The sequence below is a fragment of the Pan troglodytes genome, chromosome X (genome assembly GCF_028858775.2).
Source record: "Pan troglodytes isolate AG18354 chromosome X, NHGRI_mPanTro3-v2.0_pri, whole genome shotgun sequence".
Lineage (NCBI taxonomy): Eukaryota > Metazoa > Chordata > Mammalia > Primates > Hominidae > Pan > Pan troglodytes.
In genome coordinates, this window is record NC_072421.2 from 58,049,344 (window position 1) to 58,074,351 (window position 25,008).

Below are 25,008 nucleotides of genomic sequence, written 5' to 3' on the forward strand. Positions count from 1 at the left end.
TTTCTTTTTGTTTCCTGATTAGTCTAGTTTATGCTTTGTCAATTGTGTTTTATTTTTTCAAAAAACAGCTTTTTTTTCATTTTTTTATTGTTATTTCAGTGTCAATTTTGTTTATTTTTGCTCTATTTTAAAATTTTATTTTCTTGACCAAGAAGCAGCTTCTCTGCCCCTTCTGGAATCTCCACCTGGTTCAGCCCACCTGCCTCCACTCCTGCTTCCACCATGTCCATCAGGGTGACCCAGAAGTCCTACAAGGTGTCCACCTCTGGCCCCTGGGTCTTCAGCAGCTGCTCCTACTTGAGTGGGCCCAGTGCCCACATCAGCTCCTTGAGCTTCTCCCGAGCGGGCAGCAGCAGCTTCCAGGGTGGCCTGGGCAGAGGCTATGGTGGGGCCAGCGGCATGGAAGTCATCACTGCTGTAATGGTCAACCAGAGCCTGCTGAGCCCCATTAACCTGGAGGTGGACCTCAACATCCAGGCCATGGACACCTAAGAGAAGGAGCAGATCAAGACCCTCAACAAGTTTGCCTCCTTCATTGACAAGGTACAGTTCCTGGAGCAGCAGAACAAGATGCTGGAGAACAAGTGGAGCCTCCTGCAGCAGCAGAAGATGGCTCAGAGCAACCTAGACAACATGTTCGAGAGCTACATCAACAACCTTAGGTGGCAGCTGGAGACTCTGGGCCGGAAGAAGCTGAAGCTGGAGGCAGAGCTTGGCAACATGCAGGGGCTGGTGGAGGATTTCAAGAACATGTATGAGGATGAGATCAATAAGTATACAGAGATGGAGAATGAATTTGTCCTCATCAAGAAGGATGTGGATGAAGCTTACATGAACAAGGTAGAGCTGGAGTATCGCCTGGAAGGGCCGACTGATGAGATCAACTTCCTCAGGAAGCTGTATGAACAAGAGATCCAGGAGCTGCAGTCCCAGATCCTGGACATGTCTGTGGTGCTGTCCATGGACAACAGCCACTCCCTGGACATGGACAGCATCATTGCTGAGGTCAAGGTGCAGTACGAGGAGATCGCTAACCGCAGCTGGGCTGAGGCTGAGAGAATGTACCAGAACTAGTATGAGGAACTGCAGATGCTGGCTGGGGAGCACTGGGATGACCTACTTAGTACAAAGACTGAGATCTCCACGATAAACCAGAACATCAGCTTGCTCCAGGCTGAGATTGAGGGCCTCAAAGGCCAGAGGGCTTCCTGGAGACCGCCATAACAGATGCGGAACAACGTGGGGAGCTGGCCATTAAGGATGCCAATGCCAAGCTTTCCCAGCTGGAGGCTGCCCTGCAGCGGGCCAAGCAGGACATGGCACTGCAGCTGCGTGAGTACCAGGAGCTGATGAACTTCAAGTTGGCTCAGGACATCGTGATCACCACCTACAGGAAGCTGCTGGAGAGCGAGGGGAGCTGGCTGGAGTCTGGGATGCAGAGCATGAGTATCCATATGAAGACCACCAGTGGCTATGCAGGTAGTCTGAGCTCGGCCTATGGGGGCCTCACAAGCCCCGGCCTCAGCTACAGCCTGGGCTCCAGCTTTGGCTCTGGCACTGGCTCCAGCTCCTTCAGCCACACCAGCTCCACCAGGGCCGCGGTTGTGAAGAAGATTGAGGCCCAGAATGGGAAGCTCGTGTCCGAGCCCTCTGACGTCCTGCCCAAGTGAACAGCGGTGGCAGCACCTCCCAGCCTGCCCCTCCTGTGGCTGCCTCAGAGCCCAGAGGCAGGCTGCTGTGCAGGGAAGCACAGGGAACAGGAGACACACCTGAGCCTCAGCCCTAGCCCTCAGCCCACCCGCGGGGGAGTTCACGGCCTGGGGATGCCCCTTGCCCATGCCTCCAGCTACAAAACAATTCAATTTCTTCCTTCCTTCCTTCCCTGCTTCCTTCCTTCCTTCCTTCCTTCTTTCCTTCCTTCCTTCTTTCTTTCTCTTTCTTTCTTTCTTCTTTCTTTCTCTGTTCTTTCTTCTCTCTTCTTTCTTTCTTTTCTTTTTACTTTCTTTCTTTCCTTTCTTTCTTCTTTCTTTTTCTTTCTTTCTTTCCTTTTTCCAAAATAAAACCTCAGCTAGCTCAGAAAAAAAACTTTTCTTTTACTTATTTTGTATTTGATTCAATCCTAATTTTATAATTCCTTGACATGCAATGTTAGGTTGTTTATTTGAGATATTTTTTACATTCATGTAGATGTTTATTACTATAAACCTCCTGCTTTAAACTGCTTTTGTCATATCCCTTTTTTTTTGGTATGGCATTTTTTTTTCATATCTTTAAGAGAATTTTAATTTTTTTCTACTTTATTCACTGATTCATTTGTTGTTCAGGAATATTTAATTTCCATGTGTTTGTATAGTTTTGAATATTCCTTTTGTTATTAGCTTTTAGTTTTATTCAATTTTGTACTTGAAGTTATTTCAATTCTTTAAAATTTGTTGAGACTTGTTTTTTGGCTAAACATGTAATCTATACTGGAGAATGTTTCATATACTGATGAGAACAATATGTATTCTGTAGTTGTTGGATAAAAAATTTTGTAAATATCACCAAGTTCCATTTGGTCTAAAGGGCAGTTTAAATCTAATGATTCTTTGTGTATTTTCTGCCCAGATGATTTGTCCAATGCTAATAGTTGAGTGTTAAGTTCTCCAGTCATTATTTTTATTTATTTACTTAGAGACAGGGTCTTACTCTGTAGCCCAGGCTGGAGTGCAATGGCACAATCATGGCTCACTGCAGCCTTGACTTTCCAGGCTCAAGTCATGCTCCAGCCTCAGCCTCCCAAATAGCTGGGACTACAAGTGTGCATAAGTATGCTGAGCTATATTTTTTATTTTTTGTAAAGACATGGTCTCATTATTTTGCCCAGGCTCCCAATCATTATTCTAGAAAAATCTCTTTCTCCCTTTAGATCTAATAAGATCTGATAATATATGCTTTATATACTGGAAGTTCTAGTGTTGAATGCATATATATTTACCATTGTTATATCTGCTTTCTGAATTGATCACATTATTATATACATTAACTGTATTTATCTCTTTTTACAGTTTTTGCCTTAAAGTCTGTTTTATCTGATATAAGTATAGCTATTCTTGCTTGCTTTTTATTTCTGTTGTGTGAAATATCTTTTCCCATCTCTTCACTTTTATTCTATGTGTGTCATTAAAAGTTCCTTTTTAGGCAGCTGATATTGTAGTCGTGATTTTAATTATATTCATTTTTCCAGTCAGTATTATTAAGTGGGCAATTTAATCCATTTACGTTTAATGCTGTGATAGAGATTACTTAATATGGCTATTTCATTGTGTTTTGGGTTTTTTGTATATCATTTGTCCCTTTCTTCCTCTCTTATCATCATTGCAGTTTGGTGGTTTTCTGTAGTGGTAACATTTGCATCCTTTCTCTTTCTTATTTTTGTGTCTGTTCTACCAGTAACTTTTATACTTTTGTGTTTTCATAATGGTAGATATTGCCCTTTTGTTGTCAGATGTAGGACTCTCTCAAGCATTTTTTGTGAGGCAGACCTAGTGGTGAAGAATGTCTTCAGTTTTTGCTTATATGGGAAAGATTATCTTTCTTTTTTTATATTGGAGGATGGCCTGGCTGGGTATAGTATTCTTGGCCGACAGTTTTTTTTTTTTTTCTTTTCACTGTCTGAATATATTAACTTATTCTCTATTGGCTTTTAAGATTTCTGCCAAGAAATCTGAGATTATTCTAATGAGGATACTGTTGTATGTGACTGTTTTTTATCTTGTTGTTTTAATAATTATCTCTTAGTCTTTTGACTTCTGACAATTTGACCATAATGTTACACCTGAGAGCACCTTCTTGGGTTGAATATGTTTTGCAATCTTTGAGCTTCCTGGATCTAAATGTTTATATCTCCCTCACAACTTGGAAATGTTTCAGCTATTCACTTACTAAATGTGTTTTCTATGTCTTTCCTCATCCCTTCTTTTTCAAAAACTCCTGTCATACAAATATTTATTCACTAATGGTGTCCCATAAATCTTGCAGTCTGTCTTCACTCTTTTTTATTTTCATTTCTTTTTTTCCCTCTGACTGGGTAATTTCAAATAACCAACATTGTAGTTCAGAGGTTCTTTTTTCTCATCTTGATTAAGTCTTCCATTGAAGCTCTCCTTCCTGTTGTGTTTTTTATTTTGTTCATTTAATTCTTCAGATGTAAGATTTCTGTCTTCTTCTTTTTTATGGTATTTATTTTTTGAAAAATAATTATTGTTTATATTGTAAATTGTTTTCCTGATTTTGCTGAATTTTCTCACTGTACTTTCTTGCATCTCATGAAATTCTTTTAATATTCTTGTTTTGAATTCTTTCTCTGGCAATTTGTAGATTTCCCTTTTATAGCAGCACGTTATTAGAGAGTAACAGTGTGTCTTTGTTGGTGTCATATTTCTTGGGTTTTTTGTTTTTCTGTTTGTTTCTTGTGTGTTTGCATTGATGTTTGTGAAACTGATAGGACAACTGCATTTCCAAAATTTTAAAAGTGTCTTTCAGAGAGAAAGAACTTCACCTTTTGGGGGTTTTAGTGTGCCAGTTGGGAAGGGTGTGGTTACTCTGTTTAATGGTAGATTCATTGGTATACTCTTCATACAACTTCTTCAGCTGTGTTCAATTTGACAATAACTGTGATTACCTTGGTGACTGGGGCTGTAGAAGTTTGTAGCAGCAGCAGCAGCAGCAGCAGCAGTAGTGTAGTTTGTTAATGTCCTTGTTGGTAAGAGCATTTGAGTCCTCTTATTCTCATTTTTCCCAAAATAAGGAGATGCAACCAAGTGATGGCAGCAGCCACTGCCATTATGCTGGCTGCAGCAGGGAGGTATGGCTGGGGCTGCATACTCCATGGAGCCAGTGGGAGCCAAGGACCAGCAGTAGCTTTGCCCCTTCTAAGTTGGGATGGGAGCTCCCCATGTTCAGCTGCAGCCACCCAAATCATGGCTGTAAACCCAGGCATCTCAGTCCATGGAACAGGCAAAAACCCCTCCCTCCTGGGTTGGGCTGCAGCTATCCTAGTTGCAGCTGCAGATCCAAGCCTCCCTGTGCTATTGGTGGGGCCCAGGAGTAGGCAGAATCTCTGCCCCTTGGGTACACGTCCATTTGCCCACCCCACAGCTGCAGACCTAGGTCTCCTGCTCCACTAAGCTGGCAGGAGTTGGGATGAGCAGGAGCCCCACCCTTTCCCAGTTGCCAGGGTGGGAGCTACCCAGGTGCAGCTGCATTCTCCATGCCAGGTGCACAACCTGGTTCATCCTCATGGCCTGGAAAGGCCCCCACCCATGTTCCAAAAGGCTTGGGGTTATCTGCTCCTGCTGCCTGGCCTCTCTCTGCTCCCAGGATCTGCTCTTATCTGAGTGTGGGTTTGAGGTCAAAACAGGGCACTGTCACAGCCTGGCAGGTGTGCACATGCTCACGGAAATATTGACATGCTCTCCCCCTGCCCTCTTGTCCCCCTCCAGAAGTTAGGCCCTGATGAACATGAGATTGGAAGCTAAGTGGGAGACTGAGGGGGGCTGGGCACTGGCCTGCAGGTGCCCCTTGGTGTCAGTAGCCTGGGCACCATGGATGATTACAGGAGGCAGACAGGCTCCTGAGTGGAAGAGGGAGGGTCTCCAGTGAAGCCTCACGTTCAGGACAGACTGCCAGTCCTGAGGACCAGAGGGGGGAACTTATGGTGCTTTGTTTCTGGGCCTGCCAGTGGCCACTGATGTACCAATGAGCATGCACTTCCTCCCTTCTGAGGTCCATAAATGCCCTAGGCTCAGCCTAAGCAGTGCAGAGGACTGAGAGGACAGAAAGGATGGAGAGACAATGGAATGATCAGCTGCAGAGAGGAGTTACCCTCTCTACTGAGAGCTTCAGAGAACTGCAGAGACATGGGGACTACCAGCTGCAGAGAGAAGCAATCCTCTCCAGGGTCTCCTCTTTGCTGAGAGCAGCAGATGTTGATTTGACCACTAGCAGAGAGGAGTTACCATCTCCAGTGCCTCCTCTCTGCTGAGAGCTGAATACTTGATGGGATGACCTGCCTACAGAGAGGAGCTACACACTGTGGGTCTCCTCTGAGCTGTTCCAACACTTAATAAACCTCCTCTTAGTCTTGTTCACCCTTCACTTGTCTGCATGCCTCATTCTTCCAGGATGCAGACAAGAACTTGGGCAAAGGCACCACTGGCCACAGAGGTTTGTGAGCAGAAAACTGACACCTTAAAGATCCTGTAACACAAGGGGATTTCTTTTAGTGTCAGGTCTTACATGGCCTACAAGCTACTTCAGCAGTGCTTGATTCCAGATGCAGTGATCAGAGCAGTTGTAGGGTTGGGGTCCTAGGCTTGGGTTCTTGTGGACCTACTTAGGCACCTGGATCTTGGTTTGTAAGTTTTCTCTCTGTGACATTATTATATTTAGGTTGTCCACAGTGCCACAATCTGTAACTCTGAGGCACTCTTTAGCAGCTCAGGCCCAGTGGTGGGTTGTGGCTGTGGATCTATTCCTAGGGGACAGAACACAAAATTCGTGCTACTTCAGAGATGAAGGGGCTCTCTGGAGGTTTGCGCCTGGAAAGACGTTTACTGCTGCAACTTGGTAGCCTGATCCAACAAGGCTCAGTAGCAACTTGGACCCCAAGGAATAAGGCACCATGTAGTGGTTACTCTCAATCTTGGGTTAGTGGGGCTCTGCTGTACCCCAGACTCTGTAAGGCCATCAAAGCCAACAAGTACTTGTTCCTAGCTGCAACAAGTACTCCAGAATGGCAGATCACAGCTGTTGATTGTCTCCTGAGGGGTAGGGAGAAGTACAGAAATAATGACACTCTCTGTGGAGAGAAGTGTCTCAACAGCTAAGACTGCATGAGGTTAGTTTAGCTTCAGGGAAGCAGGATACTAGAATTCTTTGGCCTGTAGGGTGGGGTATCTCCGCTGCACCACTTTTCTATTTCCCTGAGACATGGAGTACTACATCAGTTCACCCTATGATATGCTACTGTTTAGCTTGTCCAAGACACCATTTCCCCAGGGCACAACACACCTTTTCATCTCAGGCCCAGAGTGCATACCTGTTCCAGGTGACTCAGACACCATTTCCCTGGTATGTTGGGCACCACTCACTTTAAGTACTGTGGTGCATGACCACATTGGATGGCAAAGGCACCCTTTTCTGAGAGGTACTTGGGCACTGGGGAAGAATAACTCCTCTGGGTGGCCAAGGTGCTGTTTTCCAAGGAGACAGTGTAGTACTTTAGCTTAGATACAGAGAGGTGTGACTGCTCTTGATAGCCAAGGCACAATTTCTTTGGGATTTTTAGTGTTGCTTCAGCTCTGACACAAGGGTGAAGGGTGCAGCAGCAACTGAGATATGTTTTAGGAGCTGCCTTGCCAAGGCATCATTTCAACAGAAGGAAATGTGCAGCTTTAGCTTAGCCCAAAGAGGCAAATTGAAGGCATCCTGTCAAAGTACTGTTTCTTCAGGAGGAAGTGCACTGCTTCAGCTCAGTCCTCTAGCAGCAGGGAATCACTGTGGCTGAAAGAGGTAGATGGAGCCCCTCTGTCAAAGCACTACTTCTCCAGCAGGAAGTGTCACTAACTTTTTATTTGTTTATTTATTTTTGAATTTATTAAAATTATTGTATTTATTTGTGGAACACAATGTGATGTTTATCAACATATGAGGTAATTCACATACTTATCAGTTTTTAGTTTAATTCAATCTTATTTGTCTATATTTGCTTTTGGTGTCTGTGTTTTCCAGGTCTCATTCAAAAAGGTCATTGCCAAGACCAATGCCATGAAGATTTTTTCCTGTTTTCTTCCAGGAGTTTTAGAGTTTCAGGCCTTACATTTAAGTCTTTTAAATCCAATTTGAGGTGTGTGTGTGTGTGTGTGTGTGTGTGTGTGTGTGTGTGTGTGTTTTGAAATTAGGTTTTCTTCCTGTGGATATCCAGTTTTCTCAGCATCATTTGTTCAAGAGACTGTTCTTTTCCCACTGTGTGTTTCTGGCCTCTTTGCTGAAACTCAATTGACCTTAAGAGCATGGATTTATTTCTGGGCTCTCTATTCTGTTCCTTTTGTTTTAATGCCAGTACCACCCTATTTAGATTATTATTATTTTGTAATAGATTTCAGTCCAGGCAATGAGATGCCTAGGGCTTTGTTCTTTATGGTCAAAATTACTTCAGATATTTGGAGTCTTTCCTGGATATATATGAATTTTAGATTTTTTTTTTTCAATTTCTGTGTATAATGTCGTGTGGACATTGATGGGGATTGCATTGAATATGTAGGTTGCTTTGGATGGTATGGACATTTTAGCAATATTAAACTTCTTATTTAATAAATAAGTGAGATCTTTCCATGTATTTGTGTATTTTTTATAGCAAAACAGGGGACCTATAGTCAATAATAAAAAGTATATTTCAATTTCTTTTATCAATGCTTTATAATTTTAAATGTATAGATTTTTCAACTTCTTGGTTAAATTTATTCCTAAGTATTGTTTTTATTTTTATTTTTTTGCTATTTTGAATGGGTTTTTTCATTGTTTTTCAGATCGTTTATTTTTAGTGTATAGAAACACTAGCAAATTTTGTTTGTTGATTTTGTGCTCTCCAACTTTACTGAATTTGTTGATCAGTTCTATAAGTATTTTGGTAGAGTTTTAAGGGTTTTACATATATAAGATGATGTTATCTGCAAATAGAAACAATTTATCTTCTTCATTTCCAATTGAATGTCTCTTTTTTGCTTCCCTACTTTTTTTTTTTCTAGTTAGAACATCCAGTACTAGGTTGAACAAAATTGGCAAGAGTGGGAATCTTTATCTTATTTTTGATCTTAGGGAAAAAGCTTTCAAATTTTCTTTGTTAGGTATTATGTTAACTAACGGCTGGTCACATGTACCCTTTATTAAGCTTTTATGTCTTTAGCTATTCTTATGTATGTAGTGATAGCTTATTTTGATTGTAATTTATGTTTCTTGAATGGCTAATGATGATAATAAGCTAGTTTTTTATGTACTTATTTTTAATCTGTATTTTCTGATCTGTGAAATTATTTATTTTCTAATTAAATTGATTTTTTTATTTTCTGTTGTTTTAATTGTTTTATCTGCTATATACTTGTCTTTTTTAAGCATGCAGCTTGCAAATATTTTCTTCCAGTCTGTAGCTCATCCATTTATTATTTTAAGAGTGTCTGTCACTGAACGAAAGTCTTTGATCTCAATGATTAAACCCAATTTATCATTTTTATCACTCTGTTTTTGATACCAAGTCTAAAAACATTTTGTTTATGCATATATCTACCAAATGTTTCTTCTATTTTTTCTAAAAGTGTTTTTGTTAATTTTTTTACTTAAATCCATACTTACTTTTGAATTTATTTGGGTAAAAGGGTTGGGACATGGCTTGAAGTTTATTTATTTGCCTGTGGATTTCTAATTATTTTGGTGCAATTTGTTGAAGAAGCTATCCCCCCTCCAAAGAATAATTTTCACAAGTTTGTGAAAAAATCAATTGAGCATATTTGTATGGGTCTGTTTCTGACTGCTCTATTCTATTCCAGTGACCGATGTATGTATCCACGAAACAATGCCACACAATATTTATTACCATAAATGTATAATAGACCTTAAAATTAGGGAAACTAATTCCTTTTACTTTATTTTCAAGGTGGTTTTAGTTATATAAATTTCTTTCCAATATAAATCTTAGGTTTATCTTGTCTTTAAGATTCTTGTTAAACATTGTGAAAAATTGTGTTAAACCTATATATTAATTTTAATAGAGTTTACATTTTTACCATAATATTTCTTCAGTCAATGTACATGGTATATCTCTCAATGAATTTAAATCTTCTATGATATTTTTATCAACGTTGTGACATTATAAGCAAACAAGTGCTCTCTATATTTTTTTAGATCTATGTCTAAGTTTTGCTTTCATTTGAGCAATTGTAAACATTATTGTAATTTTAAGTTCCATGTCTACATAATAATTGCCAGTATATAAAAATAAAAATTATTTTTGTATGTTTTTCTTTAATGGTGTGACTCTGCTGAATTCATGTATTAATTTTTGGAAGACTTTTAGGGATTCCTTGGAATTTTGTCCACAGGTAATCGTATCACCAGAAAGTGAAGTCACACTTATCAGTTTTTCTTTAAAAATATTATGCTTTTTATTTCTTTGTGCTGCCTTATTGGACTATTTTAGACTTCTGTCACTATGTTTAATAAGGGTGGTGAAAGCAGATATTATTACCTCATTCACAGTCTTATGGGGAATGAATTCAATCTTTCACCATTAAATTAGTGGTAGATAGTTTGTAGAAGTTATTTATCAAGTTGAGTAAGTTCATCTATATCCCTATTTTTTTTTTCTGAGAGTTATTATTATAAAAAGGTGTTGAATTTTGTCAAATGCTTCTTTTCTGCACAAATTTATTTTAGAATGTGATTTCATTCTTTAGCCTATTAATATTATTCTTAGTTGCTAAGAATAATGCCCTCCACCTCCACCCATGTTTCTGCAAAGAATATTATCTCATTTCTTTTTATGGCTGCATAGTATTCCATGGTGTATATGTACCACATTTACTTTATCCAGGCTATCATTGCTGGGCATTTAGGTTGATTCCATGTGTTTGCTATTGTGGATAGTGCTGCAATGAGCATAAACTTGCATGCTTCGTTATAAGAGAATTATTTATATTCTTTTGGGTATATATCCAGAAATGGAATTTCTGGGTTGAATGATATTTCTGCCTCTAGGTTTTTAAAACATCAACACACTATCTTCAAAAATGGTTGAACTAACTTACCCTCCCACCAACAGTGTAAAAAGCATTCCTTTTTATTCACAACTTTGCCAGCATTTGTTTTTTGACTTTTTAATAATAACCATTCTGACTGGTGTGAGATGGTATCTCATTGTGACTTTGATTTGCATTACTCTAATGATCAGTGATGTTAAGCTTTTTTCACATGTTTATTGCCTCATGCATGTCTTCTTTTGAGAAATGTTTGATCACATTCTTTGCCCACATTTTAATGAGGTTATTTTGTTCTTGGAAATTTGTATAAGTTCCTTATAGATGCAGGATATTTGACCTTTGTCTGATTGGTAGATTGAAAAATTGCATTCTGCAGGTTGTCTGTTTACTCTGCTGATAGTTTCTTTTGCTGTGCTGAAGCTCTTTAGTTTAATCAGATCCTATTTATCAATTTTTGCTTTTGATGCAATTTCTTCTGTTGTCTTTGTCATAAAATCTTTGCTTATGCCTGTGTAATAAATGATATTGTCTAGGTTTTCTTCCAAGGTTTTTATAAATTTGGGTTTTACATTTAAGTCTTTAATTCATCCTGAGTTGATTTTTGTGTATGGTGTAAGGAAGGGGTCCAGTTTCAATTTTCTGCATATGACTGGCCTGTTCTTCTGGTAGCATTTATTAAATAGGAAATTCTTTTTGCATTGCTTGTTTTCATGAAGTTTGTCAAAGATCAGATGGTCACAGTTGTGCAATCTTATTTCTGGGTTCTCTATTCTGTTTCATTGGTCTATGTGTCTGTTCTTGTGCAAGTACCATGCTATTTTGATTACTGTAATTTTGTAGTATAGTTTGAAGACAGGTAGTGTGATGCCTCTGTCTTTGTTCTTTATGTTTAGGATTGTCTTGGCTATTCAGGGTCTTCTTCTGCCATATGAATTTAAAAATAGTTTTTTTCTAATTGTGCGAAGAATATCAATGGCGGTTTACTGGGAATAGCATTGAATCTATAAACTGCTTTGAGCAATATGTCCATTTTCATGACATTGATTTTTCCTATCCATGAGCATGGAATGATTTCTCACTGGTTTCTTTCGTCTCTGATATCTTTGAGCAGTGGTTTGTAGTTCTCCTTGAAAAGGTAATTCACTTCTCTTGTTAGCTGTATTCTTAGGTATTTTATTCTTTTAGTTGCAATTGTGAATGGGACTTCATTTGTGATTTGGCTCTCGGCTTGCCTGTTGGTGGTGTATGAAAATGATAACATATTTTGCACATTGACATAGTATCCTGAGAGTTTTCTAAAGTTGCTTATCAGCTTAAGAAGCTTTTGAGTTGAGATCGCAGGGTTTTCTAGACATAGGATTATGTCATCTGCAATCAAAGATAGTTTGACTTCATCTCTTCCTATTTGAATATGCTTTATTTCTTTCTTATGCCTGATTGCCCTAGGCAGAACTGCCAATAGTATGTTGAATAGGAGTGTTGAGAGAGTGAAAACTAGTCTTGTGCCAGTTTTCAAGGGCAATGCTTCCAGCTTTTGAGCATTCATTATGATATTGGTTGTGGGTTTGTCAAATATGGCTCTTATTGTTTTGACATATGTTCCTTCAGTACCTAGCTTACTGAAAGTTTTTAACATGAAGTCATGTTGAATTTTATCAAAGGCCTTTTCTGCATCTATTGAGATAATCATGTGGTTTACGTCTTTAGTTCTGTTCATGTAATGAATCACATTTATTGATTTGCACGTGTTAAACCAACCTTGCATCCCAGGGATAAAGCCTACTTGATCGTGGTGGATAAGCTTTTTCATGTGCTGGTAGATTCAGTTTGCCAGTATTTTATTGAGGATTTTTGCATCAGTGATTATCATGGATATTGGCCTGAAGTTTTCCGTTTTTGTTGTATTTCTGCCAGGTTTTAGTATCAGCATGATACTAAAACCTCATAAAATGAGTTAGAGAGGAGTCCCTCCTCCTCAATTTTTTGGAATAGTTTTAGTAGGTATGGTATCAACTTTCCTATATACCTCTGGTAGAATTCAGTTGGGAATCCATCTGGTCCTGGATTTTTTTGTTGATATGCTATTTATTACTGCCTCAATTTCAGAGCTTGTTATTTGTCTATTCATGGATTCAATTTCCTCCTGGTTCAATCTTTGAAGAGTGTACGTGTCTAGGAATATATCCATGTCTTCTAGATTTTCTAGCTTATGTACATAGAGGTGTTTATAATGTTATCTGATGGTAATTTGTCTTTCTGTGGGGTGAAAGGTAATATTCCCCTTATCATTTCTGATAGTGTTTATTTCAATCTTCTCTCTTTTTTTCTTTGTTAGTCTAGCTGGTGGTCTACTTTATTTTTCAAAAAAACAGCTCTGGATTCATTGATCTTTTGAAGGGTTTTTTATGTTTCTGTCTTCTTCAGTTTCGTTCTGATTTTGATTATTTCTTCTCTTCTACGAACTGAGAACCTTTGTAAAATCAGGTGAGCACTCACAGTACCTGGTTCTAACTTCATATCGCTAAAAGAGGCACTGAAGAGATAGAAAAAAACAGACCTAAATCATTGATGCCACCCCTCTAGCTCAGACATCAGCAGTGTGGTGCAGAATGTCTCTGGGCACTGGGGGAGGTTTAACAGCAATAGTGAGACATTGAACACAGTGTTGTCCTGTTAGACCAGAAAGGAAAACCAGAACCACCTCAACTGAAGCCTGTCCATGGAGGAAGCATTAAATTAGTCTTAGCCAGAGGTGAATCACCAACCTCAGCAGTCCAAACTTGAGTGCCCACAAACCTCACCACCAAGAGACAAAGTGCTTTCAGCCTTTAAATAAACTTGACAAGCAGTCTAGGCCATGAGGACAGCAACTCATGGCAAGTTCTAGGAATTAACTAGGCCCACAGACAGTGGATTTGGTGATGGGGTCGGGGGAGTATGCAACATACTGAAACCTGAGACACCAGTTGGGACAGCCAAGGGAGTGCTGGCATTATCTCTCTCTTAGCCCCAGGCTGCACAGCTCAGGGCTCCAAAGGAGACCCCTACCTTCCTTCTGAAGAGAGGAGAGGGAAGAGTGGAAGGACTTTGTCTTGAAACTTGGATACCAGCTGAGCCACAGCAGGAACGGGCACCACTCACAATCATGAGGCCTCCATTCCAGGCCCTATTTCCCAGAAAACACTTCTAGAAACACCCTGGGCCAGAAGAAAACCAGCTACCTTGAAGGCAAGAAACCAGTCCTGCCAGCATTTATTACCTGCTAACTAAAGTACCCTTGGGCATTGCATAACCAGTAGTTATAACCAGGTACTACATCAAGGGCCTTGGTGAGCCTCGGAGACTCGCTGGCTTCAGGTGAGATTCAGCACATTACCAGCTCTGATGGCTATTGGGAAAAACTCCTTCTGCAGGAAAAAAAGAAAATAAAAAATTAAAGGGGACTTTGTCTTGAACCGTATATACTGACACCACCACAGGGGGTAAAGCACCAAGCAAACTATTGGGTTCCCAATTTCAGGACTTGACTCTTGGATGGCATTTACGGACCTGCCCTGGGCCAGAGAGGATCCCTCTGCCCTAAAGGGTGACTCCCAGGCTAGGCAGCATTCATCACAAAGCTGCCTGGCCTGGGACTTAAGAAACTTTGAGCCTTAAGGAAACACTGATGGTAATCTGGCAGTACTCCTCATGGCCTGGGCTGGCAGTGGCTATGGGAGAAAATCCCTCTGCCTTTGAAAGGGGTGGGAAGAGTGGGAAGGACTGCATCTCGTGGTTTGAATATCAGCTCAGCCACAATACAATAAAATACCAGGTAGACATCTAAAGTTTTGGACTGTAGTCCCTGACTTTTAGATGGCACTGTTGGACCCACCCAAGGCCTGGTAACCTCATTTCCCTGAAGGGAAGAACATAAGCTTAGCTGGCTTTGCCACCTGCTGATTATAGAGCCTCAGGGCATTGAGCAGCAAACATAGGCAGTAGCTAGAAAGTGGTTACAGGAGGCCTTGGATGAGACCCAGCACTGGGCTGGCTTAAGGTCTGATCCAACAGAGTCCTAGTGGTGGTGGACACAGGGGTGCTGGTGTCACTTCACCTCCAGCTTTAGGTGGCTCAGAACAGAGACAGAAACTTAGTTTGTTTGAGAAAAAGTAAGGGTAAAGAACAAGAGTCTCTGCCTGGTAATCCAGATCATTCTCCTGGATATTGTCTAAGACCAACAATGTAGTAACTCTACCAGTCTGCAAAAACACAGCTTTACTGAGAGTTTGGGATAACCTTAAAGCAGAAACAGCTTAGATCACAACACTCAAGTATTTTCAAATATCTGGAAAGCCTTCCCAAGAAGGATGACTGCAAATAAGCCCAGACAGTGAAGGCTACAATGAAAACCTAACTCTTCAATGCCTGGACACTGGAGAACATCTACTAGCATCAACATTATCCAGGAAGTTATGACCTCACCAAATGAACTAAATAAAGCACCAGTGACCAATTCTAGAGAAACAGAGATAACTGACCATTCAGACAAAGAATTTAAAATAGCTATGTTTAGGAAACTCAAAGAAATTCGATACCACAGATAATGAATTTAGAATTTTATCTGATAAATTTAACAAAGGTATTGAAATAATAGAAAAAATGGAGGAGAAATTCTGGAATGGAAAAATGAAATTGACATAAAGAAGAATGCATCCGAGTCCTTTGACAGCAGAATGAACTGAGGAAAAGAAAAAAAAAATAGTGAGCTTGAAGACAAGATATTTGTAAATACACAGAGGAGACACAAGAATAAAGAATAAAAAACAATAAAGCACATCTATGAGATATAGAAAATCGCCTCAAAAAGGCAAATCTAAGAGCTATTGGCCTTAAAAATGAGTTAAAGAAAGAGCTAGGGATAGAAACTGTATTCAAAGTGATAATAACAGAGAACTTCCCAAATCCAGAGAAAAATATCAGTATCCAAGTACATGAGGGTTAAAGAACATCAAGCAGACTTAACACAAACAAGACTACACCTAGGCATTTAATAGTAAAACTTCCAAAGGTCAAGGAGAAAGAAAAAATTCTAAAAGTAGCAAGAAAATGAAAATAACTTAAAATGAAGTTCCAATATTTCTGGCAGCAGACTTTCAGTTGAAACTTTACAAGCCGGAAGAAAGTGGCATGAGATATTTACAGTATTGAAAGAAAAGAAACTTTCCCCAGGATACTATATTGAGTGAAAATATTCTTCAAATATAAAGGAGATATAAAGATCTTCCCAGACCACAAAAGTTGGGGAATTTCATTATACCAGACCCATCGTACAAGAAATGCTAAAGGGAGTACATGAACAATAAATAATTACCTGAAGGTACAAAACTCACTGGTAATAGTAAGTACACAGAGAAACACAGAATATAACACTGTAACTGTGGTGTGTAAACTACTCTTATCCTAAGTAGAAAGACTAAATCAAAAATAATATCTACTACAACTTTTAAAGGCATATTGAGTACAATAAGATATAAATAAAACAACAAAAATGAAAAGGTATGGAAATAAAGTAATATTTTATTCATTTTCTTTTTGCTTGTTTTTGAAATTTGTTTATGCAAATAGTGTTAAGTAGTTATGTTAAAATAATGGGTTATAAAATAGTATTTGCAAATTTCATGGTAACTTCAAACTAAAAAACATACAATGAAGATACAAAAAAGAAAAAGCAAGAAATGCTATCATATCACCAGAGAAAATTATTTTCACTTGAAAACGGAGTCTTCCTTCATTCCTGAAGAAAGGAATAAAAAAGAAAGAAGAGAAGTTACAAAACAACCAGAAAACAAATAGCAAGGTGGCAGGGGTACGTCCTTACTTATCAATAATGACATTGCATGTAAATGGACTAAACTCTCCAATCAAAAGTTATAGACTACTTGAATGGAAGAAAAATTAAGACCTATGGAGGTATTGCCTACAAGAAACACACTTCACCTATAAAGACACACATACACCAAAATCAAAGGGATGAAAAAATATATTTCAAGCCAATGGAAACCAAAGAACACAAGAAGTCTCTTTACTTATATCAGACAATATAGATTTCAAGACAAAACCTATAAGAAGAGACAAAGAAGGTCACTATGTAATAATAAAGGGATCAATTCAGCAAAAGGATATAACAATTTTAAAGATATATGCACCCAACACAAGAGCACCCAGATATATAAAGAAAATATTATTAAAGCTAAAGAGAGAGATAGGCTCCAGTACAATAACTGGAGACATCAACATTCCACTGTCAGCACTGGACATATCTCCCAGACAGAAAATTAACAAAGAAACCTCAGACTTAATTTCCATGATAGACCAAATAGATCAAGTATATATTTACAGAAGATTTCATCTAAGAGCTTTAAAATACATATCATTTTCTCAGCACGTGGATCATTCTCAAGTATAGACTATATGTTAGGTTACAAAACGGGTCTTAAAACATTCAAGACAGGCCAGGCACTGTCATCCCAGCATTTCGGGAGCCTGAGGTGGGTGGATCACTTGAGGTCAGAAGTTTGAGACCAACCTGACCAACATGGTGAAACCACATCTCTACTAAAAATACAAAAATTAGCCAGGCTTTTTGGCATGTGCCTTTAGTCCCAGCTACTCAGGAGGCTGTGGCACAAGAATCACTTGAACCTGGGAGCTAGAGGTTGCTAGAGCCAAGATCACACCACTGCACTTCAGCCTTGGTGACAGTAAAGACTCCATCTCAAAAAATAAATTAAATTAAAATAAAATAAAATTCAAAAAAATAAAGTAACACTAAATAACTTTTTTGACCACAATGGAATAAAACTGTAAGTTAATAAAGAGGAATTTTGAAAACTATACAAATACATGAAAATTAAGCAATATGCTCCTCAATAACCAGTGGGGTCATGAAGAAATTAAAAAATAAATAGATAAATGTTTTGAAACAAACAATAGTAGAAAAACAACATACCAAACCCTATAAATACAGCAAAAGAAATACAAATAGGGATGTTTATAGCTATCAGTGCCTGCAAAAAAGAGAGGAAAAACTTCAAATGAACAATCTAATGATGCGTCTTAAACAACAAGAAAAGCAAAAGCAAACCAAACTCAAAATTAGAAAATAGAAGGGGATTTGCTGCAAGATGGCCGAATAGGAACAGCTCTGGTAAGCAGCTCCAAGCAAGATTGATGCAGAAGGTTGGTGATTTCTGTATTTAAAACTGAGGTACCTGGTTCATCTCATTGGGTCTGGTTGGACAGTGGGTGTGGCCCACGGAGTGTGAGCCAAAGAAGGGTGGGGTGTTGCCTCACCTGGGATGTGCAAGGGGTCGGGAGATGTCCCTCCCCTATCCAAGAGAAGCCATGAGGGACTGTACCAGGAGGAATGGTGCACTCTGGTCCAGATACTGCACTCTTTCCATGGTCTTCATAACCGACAGACCGAGAGATTCCCTCCTGTGCTTACGCCACCAGGACCCTGGGTTTTGAGCAGAAAACTGGGCGGCCATTTGGACAGACACCAAGCTATCTGCAGTAGTTTTTTGTTGTTGTTGTTGTTGTTGTTGTTGTTGTTTTTTCATACCCCAGTGGCACCTGGAATGCCAGAGAGAGAGAACCATTCACTCCCCTGGAAAGGGGGCTGATGTCAGGGAGCCAAGTGTTCTGGCTCAGTGAGTTCCACCTCCATGGAGCCCAGCAAGCTAAGATCCACTGGTGTGAAATTCTCACTGCCAACACAGCAGCCTGAGGTTGACCTGGGATGCTGAGCTTGGTGGGGCAAGGGGCATCTGCCATTGCTGAGGCTTGAGTAGACGGTTTTACACTCACAGTTTAAAAAAAGCCACAGGGAAGTTCAAACTGGGTGGAGCCCACCACAGCTCAGCAGGGCCACTGTGGCCAGAATCCTTCTCAAGATTCCTGCCCTCTGGGCAGGGCATCTCTGAAAAAAAAGCAGCAGCCCCAGTCAGGGACTTACTTATAGATAAAACCCCCATCACCCTAGGATGGAGCAACTGGGGGAAGGGGTGGCTATGGGCGCAGCTTCAGCATGACAGCTCGGAAGAGAGCAGCAGATTTCCCAGCTAAGTGGTCAAGCTCTGATAAGGGACAGACTGCTTTCTCAAGTGGGTCTCTGAGCCCCGTGTACCCTGACTGGGAGACACCTCACAGTAGGGGTCGACAGACACCTCATACAGGAGAGCTCTGGCTGGCATCTGCCAGGTACCCCTTTGGGATGAAGCTTCCAGAGGAAGGAACAGGCAGCAATCTTCGCTGTTCTGCAGCCTCCACTGGTGATACCCAGGCAAGCAGTGTCTGGAGTGGACCTCCAGCAAACTCCAGCAGACCTGCAGCGGGGGACCTGTTAGAAGGAAAACTAACACATGGAAATGAATAGTATCAACATCAACAAAAAGGACGTCCACTCAGAGACCCCATGTGAGGGTCATCAACATCAAAGACCAAAGGTAGATAAATCCATGAAGATGGGGAGAAACCAGCGCAAAAAGGCTGAAAAATTCCAAAAACCAGAATGCTTCTTCTCCTGCAAAGGATCACAACTCCTTGCCAGCAAGGGAACAAAACTGAACAGAGAATGGGTTTGACTAATTGACCGAAGTATGCTTCAGAAGGTGGGTAATAACAAACTCCTCTGAGCTAAAGGAGCATGTTCTAACCCAATGTAAGGATGCTAAGAACTTTGAAAAAAGGTTAGAGGAATTGCTAACTAGAATAACCAGCTTAGAGAAGAACATAAATGACCTGATGGAGCTAAAAACACAGCATGAGACCTTCAGAAAGCATGCACAAGTATCAGTAGCTGAAATGATCAAGCAGAAGAAAGAATATCAGAGATTGAAGATCAACTCAATGAAATAAAGTGAGAAGGCAAGATGAGAGAAAAAAGAGTGAAAAGAAACAAACAAAGCCTCCAAGAAATATGGGGCTATGTGAAAAGACAAAATCTACGTTTGATTGGTGTACCTGAATGTGATGGGAAAAATGGAACCAAGTTGGAAAACACTCTTCAGGATATTATCCAGGAGAACTTCCCCAACCTAGCAAGGCAGGCCAACATTCAAATTCAGGAAATACAGAGAATACCACAAAGATATTGCTCAAGAAGAGCAACTCTGAGACACATAATCATCAGATTCCCAAAGGTTGGAATGAAGAAAAAAATGTTGAGGGCAGCCAGAGAGAAAAGTCAAGTTACCCACAAAGGGAAGCCCATCAGACTAACAGCGGATCTCTCTGCAAAAACCCTAAAAGCCAGAAGAGAGTGGGGGCCAATATTCAACATTATTAAAGAAAAGAATTTTATACCCAGAATTTCATATCTGGCCAAACTAAGCTTCATGAATGAAGGAGAAATAAACTCCTTTACAGACAAGCAAATGCTGAGAGATTTTGTCACCACTAGGCCTGCCTTACAGGAGTTCCTGAAGGAAGCACTAAACATGGAAAGGAACAACAATAACCAGCCACTGCAAAAACATACCAAATTGTAAATGCCATCGATGTTATGAAGAAACTGCTTCAACTAATGTTCAAAATAATCAGCTAGCATCATAATGACAGGATCAAATGCACACACAACAATATTAACCTTAATGTAAATGGGACAAATTCCCTGATTAAAATACACAGACTGGCAATTTGGATAGAGTCAAGACCCATCAGTTTGCTGTATTCAGGAGACCCATCTCATGTGCAAAGATGAAAAATAGGCTCAAAATAAAGGGATACAAGAATATTGACCAAGCAAATGAAAAGAAAAAAAAAGCAGGGTTTGCAATCCTACTCTCTGGTAAAACAGACTGTAACCAAACAAAGATCAAAAGAGACAATGGCATTACATAATGATAAAGGGATCGATGCCACAAGAAGAGCTAACTGTCCTAAATATGTATGTACCCAATACAGGAGCACCCAGATTCATAAAGCAAGTTCTTAGAGGCCTACAAAGATACTTAGACTCCCTCACAATAATAGTGGGAGATTTTAATACCCCACTGTCAATATTAGAGAGATCAATGAGACAGAAAATTAACAGGGATATTCAGGACTTGAACTCAGCTCTGGACCAAGTGGACCTAATAAATATCTACAGAACTCTGCACCACAAATCAACAGAATATGCATTCTTCTCAGCACCACATCGCAGTTACTCTAAAATTGACCATATAATTCGAAGTAAAATACTCCCCAGCAAATGAAAAAGAACGGAAATCATAACATACAGTCTCTCAGACCACAGTGCAATCAAATTAGAACTCAGGATTAAGAAACTCACTGAAAACTGCACAACTACATGGAAAATGAGCACTGTGCTCCTGAATGATTACTGGGTAAATAAGGAAATGAAGACAGAAATAAATCTTTGAAACCAATGAGAATAAAGACACAACATACCAGAATCTCTGGGATACATTTAAAGCAGTGTGTAGAGGGAAGTTTATAGCACTAAATTCCCAGAAGAGAAAGCAGGAAAGATCTAAAATTGACACCCTAACATCACAGTGAAAGGAACTAGAGAAGCAAGAGCAAATAAATTCAAAAGCTAGCAGAAGACAAGAAATAACTAAGATCAGAGCAGAACTGAAGGAGACAGAGATAAAAAAACAAAAAAAAAACCCTTAAAAATTCAATGAATCCAGGAGCTGGTTTTTTGAAAAGATCAACAAAATAGATACATTGCTAGCCAGACTAATAAAGAAGAAAAGAGAGAAGAGTCAAATAGATGCAATTAAAAAATATTAAAGGGGATATTGCCATCAATCGAAATACAAACTACCTCTATGCAAATAAACTAGAAAATCTAGAAGAAATGAATAAATTCCTGGACACATACACCCTCCCAAGACTAAAGCAGGAAAAAGTCAAATCCCTGAATAGAACAATGACAAGTTCTGAAACTGAGGCAGTCCAGCAACCAAAAAAAAGGTCCAGGACCAGGATTCACAGCTGAATTCTACCGGACATAAAATGAGGATCTGCTACCATTCCTTCTGAAACTATTCCAAACAATAGAAAAAGAGGGAATCCTCCCTAACTCATTATGTGAGGCCAGCATTATCCTGATAACAAAATCCGGCAGAGACACAACAAAAAAAGAAAATTTTAGGCCAATATTCCTGATTAACATCGAAGCAAATATCCCCAATAAAATACCGGCAAACTGAATCCAGCAGCATATCAAAAAGCTTATCCACTTGATCATCGTGGCACGATCAATTTGGCTTCAACCCTGGGATTCAAGGCTGATTCAGCATACACAAATCAATAAACGTAATCCATCACATAAACAGAACATGTATCACAGAACTTAAAGTATAATAAAAAAATTAGTATCATTTCTATATGCCAACCATGAACAATGTGAAATGGAAATTGAAAAGTAATTTCATTTACTGTAGCCACACATAAAATTAAATACCTTGGAATTAACTTAACCAATGACATTTCAATAATGAAAATTGTAACACAGAGATAAAGAAAATTGAAGAGAACACCAAAAAATCGTGAAAATATTCCATGGTCATAAATTTGAAGAGTCAATATTGTTAACATTTCCAAACTACTCAAAGCAATCTACAGATTGAATGCAACCCCTATCAAAATACCAATGATATTCTTCACAAAAATATAAAAAATAATCCCAAAATTTGTATGAAACAACAAAAGACCCAGCATAGCCAAAGCTATTCTTAGGAAAAAAAAAAAAAAAAAAAAAAAACTGAAGGAATCACACTACCTGACTTGAAATTATACTACAGTGCTATAGTAACCAAAACAGCATGGTATTTGATGGCATAAACTCAGACACATAGACCAATGAAACAGAATGGAGAAGCCAGGAACAAATTCACACACCTGCACTGAACTCATTTCTGACAAAATTGCCAAGAACCTACTTTGGGGAAAGCACTGTCTCTTTTATGAATGGTGCTAAAATGAAACTAGATTCCATCTCTCGCCATATAAAAAATAAAAATGGATTATAGACTTTAGTCTAAGACCTCAAACTATGAAACTACTGCAATAAAACTTTGGAAAAACTCTTCAGGACATTTGTGTGGGCAAAATTTTTTTGAGCCAGACACCACAAGCACTGGCAACCAAAGAAAACATGGACAAATGGGATCTCAACAAATTAAAAAAAACTTCTGCACCACAAAGGATATTATCGACAAAGAGAAAAGGAAACCCAAAGAATGAGAGAAAACATTTGCAACCTACCTCTCTGAAAAGGAATAATAACCAGGATATATAAGGATCTCAAACAACTCTAGAGGAAAAACTAATAATCCCACCAAAAAAGTGGGTAAAATATTTGAACAGACATTTCTCAAAAGAAGACATGCAAGTGGCAAACAGGCATATGAAAAGGTGCTCAACATTATTGATCATCAGAGAAATGAAAATCAACACTATAATGAGGTATCATCTCACCCCACTTAAAATGGCTCATATCCAAAGCTAAACAATAACAAATGCTGGTGAGGATGTGGAGAAAAGAGAATTCTCATAAACCATTGGCGGGAATGTTAACTAGTACACCCATTGTAAAAAAACAGGTTCAAAATTTCTCAAAAACCTAAAAATTTACCTATCATATGATCCAGCAATTCCAATGCTGTGTATATACCCAAAAGAAAGGAAATTATTTTACTGAAGAGACATCTGCACTCCTATGTTTGTTGCAGAACTGTTTTCAATAGCTGAGATTTGGAAGCAACCTAAGTGTCTATCAATAGATGAATAAATGAAGAAAATATGGTACATATACACAATGGAATACTATTCAGTTGTAACGAAGAGTGAGATTCATGGATGCATCTGGAGATTATCATGTTAAGTGAAATAAGCCAGGCACAGAAAGACAAACATCACATGTTTTCACATATTTGTGGGATGTAAAAATCAAATGAATTGAACTCATGGACATAGAGAGTAGAAGGATTGTTATAAGAGGCTGTAAACAGTAACAAATGGTTAATGGGTATCAAAAAATAGAAAGAATAAATAAAACCTACTATTTGGTAGCAGAACAGAGTGATTTTAGTCAATAATAACTTTACTGCATATTTTAAAATAATTTAAAGAATGTAATTGGATTGTTTGGAACCCAAAGAATAACTGCTTGAGGAAATGGATACCCCATTCTACTTGGTCTGCTTATTTCACATTGCATGACTGTATCAAAATACTTCATATGCCTACCATGTACCCTCAAAATTGTAAAAATTAATAAAAATTTTAAAATTGTAAAATATATTTGTGTAGAATTTTTAAAATATATTTTTTGATTTTGTTTTATTTTAATAGGTTTTAGGGAACAGGTGGTGGTTGGTTACTTTAATAAGTTATTTCGTGGTGATTTCTGAGATTTTGGTGCACCCATCACCCAAGCTGTGTGCACGCTTCCCAATATGTAGTCTTTTATCCCTTGCCACCCCCCACCCTTTCCCCTGAATCCCCAAAGTCCAATGTAGCATTCTTATGCCTTTGCGTCCTCATAGCTTAGCTCCCACATGTGAGGAAGAACATGCGATGTTTGGTTTTCCATTCCTGAGTTACTTCACTTAGAACAGTAGTCTTCAATTCCATCCAGGTTGCTAAGAATGCCATTATTTCATTTCTTTTTGTGGCTGAGTATTATATCATGGCATGTATATACAATATTTTCCTTAGCCACTCATTGATTGATGGGAAATTGGGCTGCTTCCATATTTTTGCAGTTGCAAATTGTGCTGCTATAAACATGCATGTGCAAGTATCTTTTTCGTATAATGACTTCTTTTCCTCTGAATAGATACCTAGTAGTGGGATTGCTGGATTAAATGGTAGATCTACTGTTAGTTCTTTAGGGAATCTCCACACTCTTTTCCACAGTGGTTGTACTAATTTACATTCCCACTAACAGCGTAAAGATGTTTCGTTTTTAGCACATCCACGCCAACAAGTATTAGGTTTTTTGTTGTTGTTTGTTTGTTTGTTTGTTTTTTTATTATTGCCATTCTTGCAGGAGTAGGGGTTATTGCATTGTGGTTTTGATTTGCATTTTCCTGAAAATTAATGATGGTGAGCATTTTTTCATACGTTTGTTGGCAAATTGTATATTTTCTTTTGAGAATTGTCTATTCATGTCCTCAGCCCACATTTTGTTGGAATTATTTGCTTTTTTCTT

The 25,008-nt window shown here is 38.9% G+C and overlaps 1 pseudogene; it reads left to right on the forward strand.

Annotated features, from left to right (window-relative positions):
- The first annotated feature begins 222 nt into the window (after window positions 1–222).
- On the forward strand, window positions 223–1,670 carry LOC107972790 (keratin, type II cytoskeletal 8-like; annotated as a pseudogene).
- Window positions 1,671–25,008: the final 23,338 nt, after the last annotated feature.